We start from the raw sequence: 22,579 nt of genomic DNA on the forward strand, positions 1-22,579 counted from the left end.
AATACTTGAGGTTTGGATGAAGATCAATTAAAATCAAACTAAATATATATTTATTTACAGAGTATATCGATTTTAGAGGGCTTATCGATACCTGTTAGAATTTAATATAACATGTTCATTTAAGGATTACTGGTGTATGCTTTACTGGCTACCACTTCTCCATTTTAGTATTTAAATTATTTAATAAGAGGGGAACTTGGTAAACAATAAATAAGCAGTTTACCTGTTCTTCCACCAGCAGTTGTGGACTGACTGCTTGTTTTTCTAACTTATATGGACTGTTACTGTTTACTGGCATTCTACTGTTAGAAACTCGTTTATAAAACACACTTCTCTACAGTTTAGGGCTTTACAGTGGTATCTCTTGGCAAAGAAAACTTCTATGAGTTGTGTATCTAAGAAAACAAACACAGCTTTTCCAACTTAAAAACTAGTTATTTATTTCCACCTTACCCATATTGACTCCATTCCTTTCAGTAACTAGCATCAATAAGTTTTGCCTTTTAAAGTGCTGATGTTTCCTTGCAGTATCCTTTATTGAAGCATATTAACAAAATGCTGAGAAGCAATTGCTTTTGGATTTCCCAGAAGGTCCAGAGCCCGTGTGCAGACAGACATCATCTCGTCTGGGGAGAACAGCTGATGGAGTTATCAACTTACACAAAGATTGTAGATGGAGTAACTGCAGAATCTTTCCAAATGGGTAAGTTGTGCTTTCCCAAGTTATTCTCAGATTTGACTTGGTTCTGTGCTGACTTTACTCAACTTTTTCTGGAGACCATGTGTGAGAACTAGCAGCAGCCCACTTCAGGAGATCTACAATGCAGGCAATATTCTCACCAAGATAATTACCAGATAATACCCTGTTAAAAGTTTCAAGCATAAAGAACATAAAAATAGAAAAAAAGAGGCCATACTGCCAGTGAGGGAAAATAACCATGTTATGTGTTGTGCAAGGCAACAGCAGGTCCCTGACGTGTACCAGCAGAGGCAGCTGTGGCGGTGCAGCCAAGCAGTCCCCACCCTGACTGCTCCCTGAATCCCCACACTGACAACTCCAGCGATTTCCACACAGTGGACCCACCCCCAATTCTTTGCACATTTGGCTTCCACATCCATTTGCCACAGGACTTGGCCTATTTCTGGCTGCACAAAGCTGACAAAATGTGTCATGACTTTTTCTTTCTTCTCCTCTTTGCCCTTCCCTCTGTTCTCCGAGGCTAGTGAGCCTTCTGTCCTACTTTGTGCCCTACCTGATGACCACATGAGTGCTCTCCTCCAACATTGCCCATAACTTCACACTCTTTCCTCACAATAAACAGCATGTTTTGTATCCCTGTTCTAAAATTATGAGACCTTTCTGCCCACCTACTTCTTCCTTCCTGTTCATCTCACAGATGTCTGGTCTCAGAGATGCTCTGTTACCAAACTCTGCTTCAGTTTCTGTCTTCCAATTCTACCCTTGATTCTCTTCATCTGGTTTTAGGATCTACATTTGACTGATATTTCTTTCTGTCACTACAGCTTCTTTTTAGACAAATTTAGTAGACAAGTATTCTAACCATATCCTTTGGACTTGTTGGCCAAGTGTGACTGTGATGTGTTTATTTCCTCTCAATCCTTAATTTGCTCAGATCCTGTCCTCTTCTGACTCTCCTACTCCTGACTGCTCCAGGAAGGATTTCCTTGGAGAAGCTGTCTAATTCACCTTTCTTACAAGTTTTGTAGTGGTTCTGTATGGACTGTGTCTATTTTCCTTAACTGTATCTCTGGATATCTGCCTGTGAAAACATGAATTTGACAACCTTTTCTAGGCTGTTGCCTCACAAACCTGTTTCTCTACTCCAGTGTTGGCTTATTTTGTCCAAATTAAAATCTTAGACCAACTTCCTTGTATGTCCTCAAAGAGGCCTGTGAAGTCAAGTTCAGTTTGGAGACAGCTACCAACTTTTGACTCTAATTGCAGCCTACAGTTTCATTTTCCTGGGTCTGAACACTGCTAGGCTTGTCAGCAAGGCACGTAGCGTGGGTTCACTCAGTAGGTTATTTCTCTCATTCAGACTGTCTTGATGATTCCTGCTGCAATATTCCAAATGTTTCCTGTCTTTCTGTCCCTGTAGCAGAAGTTGGCACTATCTTGTACCTCAGTTACTATGACGTACTTTTTATCTTCTGTTGTAATTCTGTTCCTCCGTCAATTTTTCATATTGCTGCAAAGATCGTCCTTGCATTTAATTCCCTTGCTTTGCAAAATCCACTCCCCTTCGCTTGCCTCACTACAGCTGAGTTGTTGATTCATTCTCAAGGCTTTTTGCAACCTCTTGCACCGTACTTAGTACCTTATCTTCAAGACCGAGGGTGACCGCCAACCCCCAGTTAGCCCACAAGCCCAGCCTTCTCCATCTACCTGTTGAAGTTCCATGCAGATACATTTGGTTTTTTCCCCATAGTATTCTATACCTCCCCCTAAGCTGGGCAAGGGGAATGGCCCTATGAGCAGCCCCAAACTATTTTATTATCTTCCAAATCCCTGCTTAATATTCTTCTTAACTATGACTAATACATGAAACAGTCTCCCAAGATCAAGCTGAGCCATGCTGCTTGCTTTATTTCCCCCAATGATCTCTCTGCATTAATTTCCTCGGTACTTGCAACATAAGTCATCCGGGGCAGACACAAGTACCATAAACAACTTCAAAGTGATAGAGTTGATAGGTCATGATTTTGGAAGGCTGGCTGGCACCTCTAGGAGATTTTGGAGTGGTGGCCGATGGTGTGTGAATGCTGCAGAACATGTGCTTCCAGCTGAAGACTGAGAAGGTGTTATAGGATTTGCTTTCCATTTCCTTACTTTGGTGAAAGGTTGATTTTATTTTATAGAAAACTGTATTGTTTATCAATTAAGATGTTTGTGTATTAATGGTATCTATGGATAGCACAGGATGATAAATATTGAAATGGGATGTGGAAGTGATTCATGTTTCATGAACTCTGGTCCTGACCTTCTTACAATTACCAGAACAAATTACATTAATTACACTAAATTATATGACAGGTGGAGGAACTTGTCATTAGTATCCATTACATACAGCAATATAGAAAGAAATTCTCTGATTTTCTGTAGTAATTGACTGTGAACATGACCAGTTTTACGTAACAGCAGTGCATACTCGGGACGTGATGTTAGTTCTGTTTTTGCAGTTTTCGTGTAAAAACAGCTTACTTATTGCAGAGTAAAAAGATTCTTCCTGAGGGATGAAGTCAATGAAGCCTGGATTCCTATAGGTTAGGGCCCCCAGGGACCACTATTGCAGCAGCATTTATGCCTCCCTCCATGTCCTCTGTAGCATCCTTGACTGGCCAAAGGCAAGCAATGATGCGGGTGCCTGGGGTGAGGTACACTGACCTCCCTGCCACTGCCTGTGTCTCAGCTGCAGAGGCTGTCTGTCCGTCCCTCAAGCAGCCAGGAGTTCCTGTCCTTCCCTCCCCATTGCTAACTGCAGGTCTTCAGGAAACCTGTAGGAGTGCAGCCATCTATAGGACTTGTAGTACCTTTTAAATTTGGGTTAATAATGGTTCTGTGTGTGACGTTAGATGAGAGATGGATACTGTGGTAACATAAACCTTTTTTTCCTAGGCAAAGAAAAAGGCAAAAATATATGTATTTTTTTTAATATGAAGATCAGCATCTGAAAATACAAACCTGAGAGCCACCTAATGGGGTCACCCATGTGTCAGGCTGCTGTAGCATGACATTATGCTCCACCAGGAGCCCCAACAGCCCCTACCACAGTGTGGGCATCACAATTGCTTTTCCTTTCTAGACACAGTGCAATGTTTCTGAAGTGAAAGACCATAATGAAAAAGGGACATATTCTGATATGTGTAAGTTTTCTTAATGCCTGCTATAGCTGAATTGTTTACTAGACAGATTGGAAATTCACATTTTACCAAAAATAAATTTTCCTTCAGTTTTTTCTATGGGAGAAAGAAGCTGAAAGGCACAGATAAGGTTTTGTTTCTCCTTCACTTTGTTTTCCAAAGCCTTTCACTTTGTTCTTGCCTGTAGAGCTTGTAGTGCATGCTTTGCTTTTTGCTTTTTGCTTTTTGCTTTTTTTCCTTGTTCTGTTATATATCCTTAAAAATGTTTTGTCCCTGATGTTGGATTCTGTTAAAAGAAGTAATTTTGGTTTAAATCTTTTAAGGTATTATTAAAAAAAAAATATAGAAAAATATAGGAAAAAGAACTGAACAACTTCCTTTTAATAGATTAAAAAAAAATATCTCTGATTGTGAAGGGTTTAGAGAATATGACTGTAATAATATATTCTAGAGACTGGTTTATTCCATGGTCTGTTATCTATATTATTCCATTTGTTTTGTAGACTGTTTTTAATCAGCAGAAAGGTTCAAGCAGCTTAGAAAGAGTGGAGACATCTTCCTTTTCTGGATGTCTGAGCAGAGCATACTTTGACCTTGGATAAAATTTATACATTAATACATTTATACATTATACATTTTAGTAGGGCCTGTAGCAACAGGACAAGAGGTAATGGTCTTAAACTAAAAGAGGGTAGATTTACTTTAGATGTTATGAAGAAATTCTTTACTGTGAGGGTGGTAAGACATTGGCACAGGTTGCCCAGAGAAGCTGTGGGTTCCCCATCCCTGGCAGAGTCCAAGGCCAGGCTGGATGGGGCTGGGAGCAACCTGGTCTAGTGGAAGGTGTCCCTGCCCATGGCAGGGGGGTGGAACTGAATGATCTTTAAAGTCCCTTCAAACTCCAACCATTCTATGGATCCATGATTAACTTTTAAAATACTGGCACGGCTTTTCTTTAAAATGCATAGCAAGATTTTTCATTGAGCACTTGAGCTGAGGGGCACCAGATCTCTAAATATCTCCAAGGGCTGGGGCCTGGGACCCTGCTGAAGTAACTGACCCTTGTTACACTGCTGTGCTGAGATCCAGTCCCATGAACAGCTTCATGAAGGACCATGTGCAAAAACAGCATGTACAGGTATTTGCTTGCACATACGTACATTTTTCATGCTGTAGGCATAATAAGAACAAATCAAACTGCTTCTACAAAATCCAGTTTGTTTCCTAGGTAGGTGAATGTACAATTTTGTATACGTAAAAAACCCAGCTATTAATAACAAATCGTTCTTACCTTAAAAAATGCAATGAGTCTCATATTTGAGTGATGAAGCAGTCATCATTTCCACGTAATGTCTGTGGTTTCAAGAATGTAATAAAACCCCATCAGCTAAGTTAGGAGCATGAGAAATCAATAAATATGTCTCAGATCTTTACAAAAAAGACAACAGAACCTGTCAGAGGAGAGGAAAGGTGTGAACGAAGGCTTAAAAAAAGAGAAAAAGCTAAAGTAGTCCTTTAAAATATAGTAAATGCACCACAGTACCTGATGCAGCGGCATTGGAGGCAGTGATGTGGTTAGCATGGGTGTCTGTGACCTTCCAGCCCACCTGGGGCAGCTCGTGGTGGCCTCTGGCTTCAGCCCAGGACCAGTCATCAACCAGGGATCCCACAGAAGGGACACTGTAACAATTCTGTGATCATTATCTAGAGGGTGCCTTTAAACAATTCAAAGTTACTGTATGACCAAATAACTTTTCCTGCTGTTGTTCAAAATACTTTAGATTGATACTCTGTGGAATAAATAATGTATTTCTGCTATAGGCGCACTTTGTCACCAAGATGAAGAATGCTAAGAGAGCCCTGAGGCTGGGGACAGTTTTATTGTGTATAATGAGATTTCTGCAATAGCTAAATGTTGTAGAGATCACAGGGGTGGAAATCCTGGAGAAAAGAATAAGGTTTGTGCTTTGCCTTGCACAGACTGAATCATGTATTTGCTGGATCTGTGCAGAAAAAGCTTTTCTTTTTGAGCTGCCTGACACAATAGAAGAACTTGCCTTACACATGAAATCAGAATTTAGAAAGCTTTTTGTATTATAACAAATACACAACCTATTAAACTACAGTGTTGTAATCCAGGCCTTCAGCAGCTTAGTCTGAAATGTCATCTGCACATGCCAGCCCAAGATGCAGAAAGAGTGGAATATACGGTGCACAGGATTTAACCCTTTCACAGTAAATTAAATAGGGCTTCTGACACCTTTTGAAACTGTGTTTATGAAATTTTGTGATTCTTAGCTTGCTATATAAATGTTAAGCCCTGATGCCCCTTTCCTGGGAAATGATGACACTAAAAGAAAATTTACTTGTTTGGTATGTTATTACCATTTTTCTTCAAGCCAGCATTGAGCTTTAGTACTTAGTACCATTTAACACTGTATAATCATTGAAATCCACTTTAATGACTTTTGTAATATAAATGTTTTAAGTATAATAACAATTATTTTAACAAGTGTTTCCTGATTCCAGGCATGTGTGAAGAAGATGGGGTATGTAATATGTCTGACCAGATAACTGCTTTTACAAATTATATTCATTCTTCTTTATTTAGCTGCAAAATTAAGAGAGTTCAGTCTAGTTCAAGGAAAGCATTGTGGTAAACAGACAGCTTAAATGTGAGCAGTGTAAAGAGCAGCAGCTTGCAGAAATATTGCTATAGATACTAAGACCGTATCCTGCCTCGCTATGGACCACACATAATTGAATCATGTTCAATAGAAGGCCATTACAAAACAGAGCTGATTTGCAATGCTAATGTGGTGAAGACAGCTGTCACTGGGAATTAAATATGATCATTCAAAGCCTGAATAAATGAGGTGCCCATTATCTTCTGGCTCTGCTGCAGCCTGCTTAAAGAACACAAATAAATGATACTGTCTCAATAACCAGCTCAGTTTTGTCTTCTAGCCATAGAAATATGAAGAAGACAGAGGGAAGAGGGAGGGCACACAACAACATCAACAACAAAAAGCAGAGTCAATTTACAAAGACATGCAGAGAACCAGTGCCCTAGGACTCCATTTTCAACAGAACAGTATTTGTGGAAAAATGGAGAAAAAGCTCCTTAACCAAGCTAACATGTTTTAGTGTGGAGCAGGCATACTTATTTATAAAGAAACGGCGAAAAAAAGAAGGTGTCTAAAAATCCCAGCCAGCAGTTTTCCAAAGAAATCAGTCAGAGAATCCAAAATGCCAGGTGAACTGGCACAGAGTCTGCCAAGAGTGATGAAGGATAGGTTAAGGTAAATTTCTTTTCCTTCTGCTACTCAGTGCCGTGTATGTTGTAAAGTACTTTGATTTTAATGTGAAACATAATCTATACACAAGGAAGATGCTGATAAAGGTGGAAGAAATTTGCATTTGTCTGAAGAGGAAATTTTTGGGAAGTTTGTGTCGTTTCACAGACCACATGGAAACCAACAGTAGTAAGCAGAGGGAAAAAGAAAAGTTAATATAAAAATGAAGGGTATTTCTACTTCAGGTAAGGCTGTCGCAGACAAGTTACCAGTCCCTCACGTAGCTAATTTGGTCCTAAGTGGAATCCTCCCAGTTTAAGCTGCAGCTGGGCAGTGCAGGGAAGAGGCTGAACCCAAGGGAGAGCTGCGCGGTGCCGGGGACCGGCATTCCGGAGGTGGGCATCCTTGGCTGGCAGGCTCCGTGTCCCGGCCGAGCGGCACCGGGATGCTGGCAGAGGGGAGCGCTGACAGCTGCAGTGACAAGCACTGTCTTAGTTGGTATGTAATTACCAACTCATGCCTATGGAAAATACTGTGTGGAATCTGGACTTTAAAGAAGAGAGAAGACAGAAGTAACTTGCAGAAATTGTATTGATAGCATGTATGCACGTGTATGAGTGCTTCTTTCGACCTGTGATATCCCCAGAGGATAACCCTATAGGAAGGACTATAGAGATGCTTTTCTTCCATCAAAGTATTTGCCCACCCACTGCCTCTTCACAAGGTTTTACATTTTGCACTAGGAAAATCAGCTGGCAGAGCCTGGAGATGGTCAAAATTGGCTGGGCAAAGTGAGAGGAAAGGAGCTGAAGGCCCCTATGAGAGCTATGACCCAGGCCGCTATCTTTTGTAACCCCAGGTCCCAGGGCAAGTGACCGGTCAGAGCCCCGTGGCAGCCCTGTGTAAGTATGTGACAGGCAACAAGTTTCACAGTGGAGTTGGCTGTGCCCATGAGGAAATCAGCTAGTCTAGACCAGTGAGCTAACCGCAAAGAAAATCGAGGTATGAGCAAGAGATTAACACACACACTGCACAAGAGCAGGCAAAAAAAAAAAAAAAAAAAAAGGCTTAGAAGATATATGACTGTGAAAAATTGCATCTGACAAAATATTAAATACCAGCAAGTGTAAGGTCATATATATGGCACAGGAAAGCAAATCAATAGGATGGATAGAAATCGGGGATTAGCTCTTTAGAAGTTAGCAATTTTAGGAATAGGTGGAGTTTTAGTGATAGCAAAAATAAATGTGAAGTTGCAGATGGAAGCGCAGGCTGGTTTTGATGGAATGTATTGTGAGTCGGTGCACAAATGAAAAGCAACAGCATTTGCAAGACACCTGGCGTTAATGCACCTGCACTTGAAACGCTGTTTACTTATGTCCTCACATGTACTGACATGCTTATGAAGATGAAAAGGACAATTTAATACAGGGGAAAAACATAATACAGAGCACATGCAGAATGACCAACAGCACCCGTATCTCTCTTCTTTAGAATTCAGAGGATTTGGGGACACATGTAAGTCAAGCTATACCTGAAGAAATGGAAGTATTCATATTCCGAAAGAAATCATGGATGTAAGAGACACCGGAGTAATGCAGGTGTGAGGGTTTCAAGGCCAGAATTCTTTGCTAGCTAAACATTTTGTAGGTAAACTTCTCCTGTGAAATAAAATAGAGCAAGTCCAAAGAAATACAGATTTGAAATTACTATTTTAAGTTCCTTCATCTATTGCTTACTTGATAACTATGCAGTTTGCAAACCCCTTAGCTGTGAGCCACTAAATAGAAGGCCTATTGTGTCCTACTGTGAGAATACCTTTAATGGATTCCCTGTTTTCACAGTTTCACTTGGATTTTAGTATTTTTCCTGTTTTAAAACCCAGGGAGGGAAAACCTTATATTCACTGTTTTGAAACTCTGTGGGCGCACTATAGCACCTGTACATTTAATATCAAAGTCTAATTATGTTTAGCCGAGGGGGTTCTTCTTCCCTGCCCTATTCCCTCCAGCGTCTACTGCATGCCCTGTAGATTTATGCGTTTTACCACTTCAAGAATTTCAAAATACATTTTAATTGCTAGGTAGCTTTGTCTGGAAGGCTCTGGTTGATGCAGGTTAGTTCAGTGTTTGTAAGGGGACTGGCAATGCCCTGGGCGATACATAGCCAGAGAAGGAAGCAGGGCACAGGAAAATGGTCGCACACTGCATGATGCTGCAGCTCCGTGCCCGTGGGTACGACACCTCCCACAAACAATGGGAACACGCATGGCAAGGCCTTCCACACCCCCTCCTCTGGCTCTCGTCCTTTTTTTGATGAGACTTGCTACAGATTTCTTCTCAGATGTCTTCATTCCTCCCATCTTGCAGCCCTCCCGGCCACGGCATTATCTTTTCCTCCTTCTCCTTTTTGTTAGATGTTTTTACTACCAGACACATTATTACGTCCATGGGATCAGCACTTTTATCGCCAATATTATCGCATTTTTTTAATGCAGGGGCTACTGTGTTTACTTCACAGAAGGAAACACAAGTCTCATTTGACAGCTTTCTCAGGAAAGCCTTTCATGCATCACTGGATGAGAATGGACAATCCTACTGCTTTACAAAGGAAAACCGGGATAATTCAACATTTCTCCATTTTTAATAAAGCACTCAGTGTTTTCATGCATTGTAATTGTAACGTTTAAAACTGTGGACATGGCAAATAGGAGCAATTCGTATCTTTACCAAATGGAAGTATGGCTCATCAACAAGGTACCCTGCTAGCAGTGTGAAAGCAAACTGCAGTGTTACTTAATAAATTACTGTTCTGTTAATAAATGAATGTCCTATGACCTGCCTAGTGGATGAGGAAAAGGCTGTCTATCTGGACTTCAGTAAAGCCTTTTTGAAATCATTTCCCACAGCATCCTCCTGGAGAAACTGGCTGCTCATGGCTTGGACAAGCATGCTCTACACTGGGTACAAAGTTGGCTGGCTGGCCAGGCCCAGCACGTGGTGATGGATTCAGTTACACCCAGCTGCTGGCCAGCCACCAGTGGTGTTCCCCAGGGCTCAGTACTGGAGCCAGTTCTGTTTAATATTTTTCCTGGTGATCTGGATGAGGGGATCGAGTCCACCCTCAGTAAGTTTGTAGATGACACCAAGTTGGGCAGTGAGTGTTGATTTTGAGGGTCAGAAGGCACTCCAGAGGGATCTGGACAGTCTGGACAGATGGGCTGAGGCCAATTGGATGAGGTTCAACAGGGAGAAGTGCTGGAACCTGCACCTGTGTCACAACAACCCCTCACAATGCCACAGGCTTCGGGAAGAGTGGCTGGAAAGCTGCCTGGTGGGAAAGGACCTGGGGGTGCTGGTCAACAGCCAGTTGAATATGAGTTGACAATGTGCCCAGGTGGCCAAGAAGACCAACAGCATCCTGGCTTGTATCCAAACCAGCATGGCCAGCAGGGCAAGAGCAGTGATTGTCCCCCTGTGCTCCACACTGGGGAGGCCGCACCTCGAATCCTGTGTTCAGTGCTGGGCCCCTCACTGCAAGACAGACATGGAGGTGCTGGAGCGTGTTCCAAGAAGAGCAACAAAGCTAGTGAAGAGTCTGCAGAAGCCCTTTGAGAAGAGGCTGGGAAAACTGGGGTTGTGTAGCCTGGAGAAAAGGAAGCTTGGGGAGAGTTGATCACTCTCTACAACTACCTGAAAGGAGGTTGTAGCAAGGTGGGTGTTGGTCTCTTCTCTGAAATAACAAGCAATAGGACAAGAGGAAATAGCCTCAAGTTGTGCCGAGGAGGTTTACATTGGATATTAGGAAACATTTCTTCACCAGAAGGGTTATTAAGCATTGGAATAGGCTGCTCAGGGAGGTGGTTGAGTCACCATCCCTGGAGGTACTTAAAAGACATGTAGATGTGGCACTGAGGGACATGGTTTAGTGGTGGACTTGGCAGTGCTGGTTTAATGGCTGGACAAAATGTTCTCAAGGGTCTTTTCCAACCTAAATGATTCCAAATACCCTCTTGTGGTTAATTTGTCAATTTAGGGTGATGCTGTCTCAGCATAGAGAGAAATAAGGAATCACAAAGCACTTTTTTAGAGAAAGTAAACTTAAATTGGCTCTGCCAGGTATGAGGACTCAAGCATATAAGGTGCTAGGAATGAAATGGAGCAATCGTCATTGTAATTGTAAGATATATATTTGTTTCGTACCAGGGGAGCTACAAGAAAAATAAAACTATGCATAATGCATGCGAAAAATATAAAACCAGGAAGCTACATGTACATGTCCTACAGCAGGTGAGGACCTACCCATCTGCCTCCTTTTTGACACTAACAGAGCTAGTGAAGCCTCATTTCTCAAATTTTTGGCTTTATGCTTGAACTGCAATATACCCAGCTCTTCCCATTCCCCTTGTACTTCCCTACCATGCTGGAAAAAAAGGGACAAAGCATGTATCTACACAGTATGTACCATTTGACTTAAAATCAAAGCACTTGCAACTAAAGACCAGGGGAAAGGGGAGAGGAATGGAGCAATGGGTGGTGCTAGCGTCAGTAGCTGGAGCATGTTTTGCATATTTCAGTTCTAAGCTAAGGTGAACCCTCTCACGTTCTTGCTGCTAGTCCTCTTTATTTCATATTCCTCTTGAATCTTGGTGAAATCCATGGAAAAATTCCTGTTCATTTCCAAGTGTTGACTGCATTTATTTTCCTGTGTTGTGGTATTTAAGTACCGGAGTCCAAATTTTCTAAAATATACTCTTCTTCATGATGACTAGGTCTTGTTTCATTTCCTATTTTATCTAGGTATCCAGAACACTTAAGAAAGAAGAGTGCAGATAATGATGGCATTGCTTCCAGATAGGAACGGGGTAAAACTCCATTTAGATTCATCTTCTTAATACAATTAAGGAACGCAGCTTGAGTCTAAGATAGAAACATGGTGGGTTTTGATGGTTTATTTTTTCAGACTTGCATAATTCTCAGATTAAATCAGCATTTACCACAGTAAATAGTAAGTCATTGATGGAGGCTCATTGCAGTATCTCATAAACAATGATTGTTGTTAAATATTGAACTTTATTGCTTACTTTTTGTATAGCACTGCAGAACTTTTTGAGGTTTCACTTTTTGTAAGACAAGCTTCACTGTTTCCTAAATTCCTGAATGCATAATGCCTCATAGCTCCACATTAGGGCTTTGGGTATTGTCCAGCTCTTATCATGGTGTACGAGAGATGCAGTGCAAAGTGAGTGGAACTTCACAAAATCCTTGAAAGCTTCATGTCAGAGACATACATGCTTAGATACCTACATATTATAGCAATCGTTGTTGTTTTCCTGCTATGTATAGATAGCTACAATTGGGATAGTTAAAACCCAGCATCAAAATACTGAGTAGGTTTAATGTATTTGTTTGAACTTCTGTTACTAATCTTGTGCATAAGCTGTAATTTATTTCCTTTTCTCATTATGCATTAGATTGAATAGAAGTAAGTGTTGTGCTAAAGTGTTTGTGTCGTGTTGATAAGGCTGGGTACATAGCTATGAGGCTGTTGCACAGCAACAAAGTCTATTATCTTTACATTACGAGACCACTGTAATTTTTGCATCTTATACTCAGAATATGAAAATAAACTGTAGTAGAAGGTCTTCAGAAGAGCTTTTTTCTCAGCCTGCATTTTTTCAGTCATTTTGTCTTTCCCAAATGATCTAAGCGGTATTACATTTCCTGTCAAATTTAATTTAAAAAAACAAACCAACTTCACACTAATTAGCTAATTAGGGGGCATAAAATGTTCTTTCTGTCCCTCTCTATTTTTATTCTTGTTTATTTCTGAAGTGTGAATGGGGTGGAAAATCCATCCACTAAAAGGGAGATGGAGATAATTGAACTCTTTTTATACAGTCCCAGGTAGAAATCAAATCCAAGACCCAGAGGTGAAAGGTGGGTTCTGTAACTACTATACCAAACTATTCTTGGTAATTATCAGCATGAGCATAATTATTAAATTTTCAATTATACTCACAGTATTACATCTCTCCAAGGGGTTTAACTCCACTGATTTTCAACTTGTCTTGTTTTTTTGGTAGACATCCAGTTGGAACAAAGTTGCTGGATAATATTTTTGACACAAAAGGGTAACACACTTTTCAGAATACGTGATCTATATGTTTTGTCCTCAATGACACTTGTGTGCTTCCAGATTTTGATTGCTTGGTAACACTACTTGGCATAGCGAGGTATCTATTTCAATAGATTTAAATTACTTATTACACAAGAAACAAAAAACTGCATCCAGACTTTTCTCTCTTAAAATCTAAAGTTTGAAATTGCTATCTAGATTAACAATACTGCACCTTTTGATTTTAAAATAATGTGCACTCTTTGTCTGCTAATAACTTTTTACATATCTGTTTCCTAAAATTTAATTAGCTAATGTATGAAGCCAAATAATTTATCTATTTTAAAATATTTTGTTTATATATCTTGTTAACTGTTTCTGAGTATTCAAACCTAAAATGCCTAATAAAATAAGGATTTATGATCAGTGGGAACCACATGAAATAATTCTGTTTCTTTATTGATTTTATATTATCATATTTGTTGCTTACACATTATGTTTGAGTTCGAGTTACTTGGTGTTTGAGCAGCTCTGAGTAAAGGTGCCATATTATTCTGTATTTACAGGAGTGATACTTTCAGTAAATGCTTATGAGAGAGACCATTCTGTCTAGAAGAGGTATGGAGACTTCAACTTGAAGACTGAATATGAAGGCAAAAGTGACTTACATCCTGAAGATGTGTGAACTCAGCACAAAACAAATTAAACAAAACAATATTAAACAGCAGCAAAGGTATCCTATATTCCTGCTGCTCATCATATGGGTGTGAAAGAGACCTTGTTTAACAACTGTAAGATCCTTAAATCTTCATGGGAAAATGGAAAACATCCACAAGAACTGGAGGAAAGAAGACTACGGTAAGCCTGGAAGAGTACTAAAAAAATCACTTGAACTAGATGATCATTGCAAGGCCCTTCCAACTGATACATTCTACTCTATTTTAAAAATATTCCATTTTATTTTTAAAATATTCTATTCTATTCTAATCTATTCCTATTCCTATTCTATTCTATGCTATGCTATTCTATGCTGTTCTATTCTATTCTATTCTATGCGATGCTATTCTATGGTATATTTTTGGGGGGGGAGTGGTGGTGGTTTTACTGTTCTTGTGTTCTTCGATGGGCATCTGCTTCTGGCCACAGGATGCTGCATTAGATGAACATTTAGACTGATACTGTATGGCCAATTTTAATGTTTTTCTGTAAGAACTATCCTTTTTAACAGTTACAAGGTAAGGCTGCAACGTGGCCTGAGAACATCTGTTATACCAGCAGGATGTTGAATTTAGTGACAGGGTTTATGTGTAATCAAGAATCTAGAGAAACAATAGATGGGTGTATTGCCAGCTTGCACAAACGCTTGATTCACAAATAGCGCATTTTGAAGAGTGGACCAATTCATCGTACTTTTGTAATGTAGGGACCTAATGGAAGGTTTCAAGATCAAACACAAACTGTACCCAGTGTTACAGATATGTGCCTTGTTAGTACAACCATAGTGGGGAAACAGAAAACAAAGCACCATTAGTACAAGGGTACTTTACAGTACAAGTACTGATGCATAGAAAACCATGCAATAGCTTTGGAGGACCCTCCCTGAATCCCCCACCCAAAAGCAGAATGGTTTTAGGTACTATAATTTTTTTTTTTTTACTTTTATGAGAAGATAAATCTTTGTCAAAAGGCAAGGGGTGAAATAAACCCACGATTTTAAGGATCATAGTAGGGACCTGAGCTATTTTGCGTGTACTAGTGCCATGCAAAACTTTGAAAACAACCATATGGTGCAGCTCAGAACAGGAAAACAAAGGCCAACAGATAAGCTCGGCATCTATAAACATGTAAGGCTACAACAATGTCATCGGCTCTTTGGAAGAAAAGGAATCAAAAACAACCCAATTGCAGTTGTACAATGGAGGGTTGAAGTATCACCAGGAGGAGTGTAAATTGTATTTACAATGTCAGGTAAATTTTTCAGCCTGAAATGATCATATAGGTATCAGAACTCGAAAGAATTTATTATTTTAACTAAATGGCTTTGTATAAAAATGAAATACAAGCCAAAACCATATAAAAAAATGATTAGGTACTGTGAATATACTCCAACAATTAATATAAATTTGCCAAGATGTAGTTAAGGGACAGAAATGTCTTCTGGGCACATTGCACCCAGAAAAACACTGAGCATTTCTGCAAAGTAAAACTATCTGCTAAGTAGTTTTACTATTTGCAAATATTTACTATTTGCTATCTCCAAAAATAGTTTTACTAGCAAAAATAAGTGGAAAAAAAAACCCTAGTGAAAATTAATGTAAGAATTATGTAAATTGAAAATGACTGTTTAACCGGCCGTGTGATATTGCCAGCACGTTTGGTTAACGGTGTCTTGCCAAAATCTGGCTCTGCCCCATAAACACTGGCAATGGGCTGATGGGCTGGTTCTCATTCTCTATGCAAGTAAAAAAGATTCCTTTATAACAAATGCCTCTGGCACTAGTTTGTCATGTTACCTGTCCTTCCACTTCGTCAGGGCTTCCCACCCTTGCAGCTGAGGACAATCATGCTCTGAATCCCAGCTGCTGTAGCCGACACATGAACACGTCCTGTGCTCTCTACCACCTCCGCTGTGTGAGCAGTAGCTTCCTACATAAACTGGAGGCTGCACATATGTTTATAGTAAACTTATGATTACACATATGGTTATAGTAAAGCTGGTCCTTCTCTGCCTTGGAAAGTCCTTTTGAATGAAAGCAAAAGTCTCTGGTATGTTTAGATCAACACTTTTGGTTTGTTTGGTGTACTCTGGTCTGGGGTCTAAGCCTGGATCTGGAAACAGAGACATCTGATTTGTGAGATACAGTGGTACTTTGGTACAAGGAAACTTTGAATATACCATAAAGACCTCCTTCCTGGACACTCACTAAGTTAAAATGAATCCAGAGTCCTGGTAAACAAGCAGAGAACATTTGGGCTGCTCTGTATCCACTGCCTGCAGATACCGGGATGCCATAAACCAGAGGGCACTGCTAGCAATATGGAAAAGGAGAGGGAAAGGTCAGAGAGATAAATCCCAACAGTCACAACAGAGACAGATGCTGTGGGGTTAGTTGTAGTACAGAAAATGTCTTATTTTTTAAATGGGAGATGAAACTGATAATTGCAGTGTTCCTGATGTTGCTGAATAGGGACTATGCCAGAATATGTTACTTTACCTTATATTACAGATGCAGATGCTGAAGGAAGACCTGGTGAATGAGATGCAGACATTTTTGTACCTCACCAGCAAACAGGTGATTCCATGGTCAAATGCTCCAAACCTTCAAGTGATAAACCCATCTCCAAACCCTAGTAATTGTTACTACAAGCGCATCTCTAAATGAGATTTTTGACTTATCTATAAATACATTATTTGCCAGCTGAGTAAGCTTTATAACAGCTGAAGGCAGTAAAGGCCACAGATAAATCTGGTACTTTATCAGTGCAGCTAAAAAAACTGAGAAAGCCTTTTGTCCCTCCCCAAAACCCTGTGAAGCAACGCTGTCTTCTCTCAGATAAAACTCAGCTGGTGTAAGCCAGAAATACTTCTGAATGCATTTTGCAGGACACTATCTTCTTGTTTATCAGTACAAGATAGTTGATGTCACATTTTCCTGGCCTCTCTACCATTCTAGTAAACTAGGTGAACATTTATTGAAAAACATTAAGATGATAATTTTTAACAATCATTAAAAAAATAAGATAAATGAAAGAAAAGTTGTGTGAGTAACCAGGAAAGATTAGCAAGTCTGTGAGAATGGGTTTAGAATATTTTATATGGGCAAATGAACATTAACACATGCAAAGCTGTTGAGCTGTTGCATCTACCAAAAACACAGGTCAACTCACAGAAGAGTTCCTGATCACTGCAACAGAAAATTGGAACTTGGAGCAAAGTAAGCATATACGTTTTTCTGTAAGTTTAAAAAAAAAATAAAAATGTGCTAGCCCTAATTTCCCTGAAATAGCTTTATTAGAAAATACTGCACCTAGGGAAGTGATTATGTATTGTGAATTTATTGTCCTTTGTCATCTACAAGTCTATTGCCTGCCAGCAAGTGGCACAGTTAGGGGTAGGGAGCAAAGCAGATGGCAGACCTGTGCAGTCTCAAGTATTTGGTGCTCCTGCCCATTCTCAGCCTAGCTACCTGGGGAAAACGGTGTACAAAATTGCAATTAAAATAGTGGCTGCCACAGATTGCCTTTTGTGCTTATGTCTGATTAAATTACAGCATGTTAGCCCTACAGCAGCAGTGGATTCACCCTGAACCTGGTGGTAACAGGAAACATGAGCTGCAGAACCGATGGTGGCTTTGCCATGAAATCTGGGCAGATACATACATCGTACGAGCTCACGTTTGTGGCTGTATCCATTTTTTGCCTCTTCCCCGTAAATGCATGCTCACTCGCTGAGCCACCATCCATGTGTGAGCATAATGCTGCATATCTCCATGGTGCCCACACCTAGGAGGATGTTGTAGAGTTGCTGTACTCCAGATGGAGAAGCTGCACTGTCCCCAAGACCAACTAATGTGATGAAGGTTAGCAAGGACCTGCTTTTTTTGCCAGAGGAAGCCTCAGGTAAATGATAGCTGCCTAAAACATAGGAAGCAGAGCAAATGGTCTGACCATCTCTTAACAGTACTGGTGTTTGACGGGAAGGGTTTGGATGTCGGGTATCCACACAAGGCACCGCACAAAGCACTTCAAAGGCTATCCTGAAAGTTGTTAAGAAATTCACTTGATAGTATAGGTGGCTTAAAGGTATTTATATCCATATCTTTTTCTCTAAATGCTTTGTGGAGGTTTAGAAGGGAAGTTGTGACACTGGGAACTTAACTGCAATGTCCACAATTATTGAGGGTAAATGTTGCTGTGGAAATCTATTTAGTTACAGCTCGCTAGAAATGGTCAAAGAATAAATCAGCTCTTTTGCAAGATGTGTATTAAGAGACATGACTGGCTAGCACAGGAGGAGCTGGAGACAAGCTGTTACATGGCCAAGAGCAGGAGTTTGGATTTTGGCAAAGGGTCAGAGGGATGGAGTGAATGGCACAGGAGGAATGCTGCCTTAGCTGCTGGCAGTTGGGCAGCACGTAGAGGGGGGAGCCAAGAGTAAGGCATATTAGAAGGGAAGTTGCTATATTAGAGGAAAACAAAATCATGAAATGGGGCTGCAATGGTAACAGGAACAGTGGTCTCATTTTCTTCATGCAGTGTGGAAATGGATGAAATATGAATAAGGTCAGTGTCAAATGTATTGCCGTGAATCAGAATCTAATGAAAATGAGGAGTCTAATCCCAGGAACAGGCAGTGTAAGTGAAGTACAGATGTTTTTACAGTGTACAGGATGGTGGATCTCTCAATCCTCCATAATCATACTTCTGACCTTAAGTGATGTATATGCATGGGCGAGCCTATGTGTACAAATGCACATGCGCAGTAGGGATGTGCATTGTCATAACTACTTGTTACAAAGCAAAAAATGCCATCCAATCTTTTCGCACAACAGAATCTCCTGTGTCAATGGTAGCTCCTACGGATTTAATCGAGTCAGCAGGTTCTGCCTGTATTGCCCAAGGCATGATGGCAGCACCTGCCAGCAAAGCACCCCAGTGTCATTGCTCCTCGCACCCTCTCTTGTATCTGACCCTGGAACCTTTGATTTTGAAAGGACACTGTTTTCTGCCAGACCTGAGAAATCAGGATTGTACCACTTGCATGCTCCACCTTCCCTACAAATCCATTTTTTCTTTTAGAATAGTTTGTTTTCAACTCTTTTTTGTCTAACGTTTACAGACATGGCGTGAGTATCTAACCGAGGATGCAGAGCTACATCACTATACTCCACTGTATCCAGCAAAACCAGTTCCCAATGCAACTTGGAAACCTGAAAAACCAAACTGCTTTCCCTACCATACCCCAAGCTTCCAATGGTATGTCAAAAAATTCCAAACACTCAAACCTATCCGACATAAGACTGTGTAACTCTACTGCCTTAAGTCAAGCATATTTTAAAGTATATGATGACCTTGTGCTAGGACTCATAGCCTGAGCATGTAAGGACATCTGCCTTAATCAGATAAATATCAATGTTTTCAGTGGGTTTTGCACTGGTGGTAGCTCTAAAAATCTGCCTGTTGGTAAGCTGTCATAAAGAAATTCAGTATTTGCCCTGGTTCTTCAATTACTTTGTTTAAAACCAACCAACCAATCCACAAACCAACGACCAAAAAAAGCTGTCTCCCTTGATATGTTATTTTTTAATCCACATTTTGATTACATTATATCATTTTTCCTGCACAGAAAAAAATAGTGTAGGGAAGTTTTAGAACACCTGTGCTGATGTTAGCTAGACACGTAGGTATGTCTGTACCTGCTGCTCTAGATGGTTTGGCTCTATGTCTGTGTGCAACATGGGCTTTGACAGTATTTCTGTATTTATGTGTTATATTTGATCATGAGGCAGTAATTTATTAAGGAATGACAACAAGGGATTTACCTGTACAAATAAAAGGATGAAAACAGAATCCCTAGATGACTGCAGAAACATACAGAGATACTCCGAGCTCTCTGCTCTTCCCATTGTCATTGACAGAAGATGGTGCTATGCTGGGGATTTGTTCTTAACCACAAAACCATAAAAAGAGTTACTAGACTTGTCATATAATCATTATATTGGATAAAAACATACAGATAAATTCAATAAATAACAGCCATCTTAATTTTTTTTCAGTTTCCACTAATTCTTCTGTACAAATAGGTATTTAAATAACATAGGCTATAAAGCAGCAGCAACCAGCCAGAGTGTATGTGTATAGAAACTCTCCAATATAAATTAGTGCCTTTTAAAAATCACTGTAAACTCTGTTTTCTGTAATTATAACAAACACTAGAGTTTTACACATGTAATAGTAATTTTTTAGTGTCTTCACCGTTATTTTCCTTTTGATTTATTTAACTAATCTAACTTGAGCAAACAATGTTAAGTGGGGAAACAGATGTGGTTAAATAGCCCATAATTATGCCTTTAGTCATCTGTTACCATCACAAGGCTCCTCCTGCTACTCTGACCAGAAAAAGTGACCTAACTGATTTCACCAGCAGCCTTGCCAGTGCCTGATGCAGAATAGATGGCCTTATTAAGCAATCAGAAAAAAAAAATAAATAAAAATCAACCATTACAGTGGAATAGTAATCAGCAGTGTTTATACTAGCCCCACAATGCACAATCAGAACCATGAATTCTGCTAATTGGGTACCTTCTGCATCCAGAGGTGCCTGCAATAGGAAACAAAAGGGACTTGAAAATTAGTGTTTGTAGCAATTAGTTTCTGCCTAAAGGCTTAGCCCAGTTCATGGAAGCCATGATTCAAACAGGGATTATTATAGTAACTATGGTATTTAAATGTCCTCTGTCATTATTTAGCATCAAATTTAGCATAGCAAGACTAATTTGGATTTACTCTTTAAGACTAATTTGGATTTACTCTTTAAAATATGATTGTTGGAAATTTTTAAAGTCCCAAACTGCAAACCATTTATTTTATGCTTTTTTACATTTCCCACATCAGTTGTTTTCTTTTAAAGATTATGAGCCTGTTTCAGACTAACTGTAGAGGTGATTAAATGTGTTTGCTATTGAATGGCTGAGATTTAACAAATGGTATATTGGAGACTGTTGGACTATTGTTTTTCACAGAATGATCTGTGCTATATTGGCACGTTGAGGGATTTCATACTTCATATAAATGTAAAGACTGCAAGTTTATTGTTTATAAACACAGCCACAAATTCACACCAGTGAGTAGCAGTATACAAATGTCTAAGAAGAGAAATTTAGGTATGCAATTTTCTGAGTAAACTGCTAGTGCATTTACAGATGGGCCTCGGTGAAAGCTCAGTGGATTATATTAAATTGGTTACAAAAAGCCTTTTGCCCTTTTCTTTCCTTTGAATCTTTAGCATTTCTGACGTAATAATCTGATAGACAAATGTCCGTGCTTCAGTCCTTACCATTATAGACTCCCTGCTGTAGGTGCTTAAAGGACAAATTAACAGTAGCACAATTCGAGTAACCTCTTCACCTTTTCTATCAAAGCATCAGCTGCATGTTCTTGCTTTGCTAAAGCTCTCCATATGGTTACAGCAGGACTGTGACAATAGTATACAAAAAAACCTTAGAATTCAGGGGGGAAAAAAACAACTCGGGAAGGAATAGGAAAAGGGAGGCAAAAAGTCTTTAAGTCAACCCTTAGTCTTAGCTCTGCTCTTTAAAGGTTACACTGAATAACAGAAATGTAGCATCTACAATTTATTAATAAGTTGCCGTCCTCATTAGTTAACTGCTGTTTAATCAGTATGTGATTAACTGTGTGACCTTAAAAAGATTGTTATTAATACAAAACATTACATTATGAAACCATTAAGTTATAGGAAAATATTGGTACTTTGAAGACAATCAGAATGATAAGTGTGATAGTTTTTAGAGATACTGTACCAACATTTCCTCTGACTGATTGCATTACATATTGATATTAGCAAGTATCAGTATGTAGTGCAATCAGTCAGTGGAAAATGAGTGAAATGTGAACTAATGAGAGCTAATTGTCTCATATAATAGCAAGGACACAGAATTCTATCAATTAAATTAGTCTGAGTTGGAACAACTATCAGTGTAATAATGTTGATAATATCAACCAAATTAGATGTAATGAAATAAATGGTATGCTAAAGATCAAGGATACCCATCGGCCTCGACCCCCACCTCCTGCTAACTCGTGAGCAAGCCTCCTGACTTTGGGCTCAGTTTGCTCCGAGTTCTGCCTGACGCACAGCCTGAAAGGTGCGGTTCTGCGTTCGGAGCACAGGTACAGCAGGCAGTTTTACAATTCTTGCAATTTGCATCTGGCAAATGGGGGAACCCCTCCGGGAAGGCGAGGCAGTGAGCGACAAGCAGTAGAGTTATGCCATTAAAGAGTATTTCTAGCTTCGGCACAGCTCTTGGTGAAACCAGGGGATGTGTTGGGTGAGAAATGCTGGCTTGAGCACACACCGGGTGTGGAGGCTTTTGTTTTTCCCTTTGGGAATTACAACCGAACACCTGCATTGCGTGACCGGTAATGACTCATGGTGATCAGCACTGTTTTCTCTCTCCTTGCTCAGTCCCATTCCTTCCAGTTGCTGTTGGGCAAGGCTTCTGAAGGTGTTCCACAGCTGTTCACAAACAGGTTCCAGACCCTAA

The 22,579-nt window shown here is 39.9% G+C and overlaps 1 long non-coding RNA gene across 5 annotated transcripts in view; it reads right to left on the reverse strand.

Moving 5' to 3' along the window:
- LOC121091328 overlaps positions 1–22,579 on the reverse strand; it is a 37,501-nt gene that overhangs the window by 11,102 nt on the left and 3,820 nt on the right. For 4 of the 5 annotated variants that reach the window (XR_005828903.1, XR_005828900.1, XR_005828902.1 and 1 more), the window contains exon 3: positions 5,174–5,235. This is a non-coding gene — a long non-coding RNA (uncharacterized LOC121091328). Of the gene's footprint in view, positions 1–660; positions 864–5,173; positions 5,236–22,579 lie in introns of all 5 variants that reach the window. The other variant, XR_005828901.1, reaches the window with a different exon arrangement.

Source organism: Falco naumanni, chromosome 7, assembly GCF_017639655.2.
Source record: "Falco naumanni isolate bFalNau1 chromosome 7, bFalNau1.pat, whole genome shotgun sequence".
In the NCBI taxonomy this organism is placed as follows: Eukaryota; Metazoa; Chordata; class Aves; order Falconiformes; family Falconidae; genus Falco; species Falco naumanni.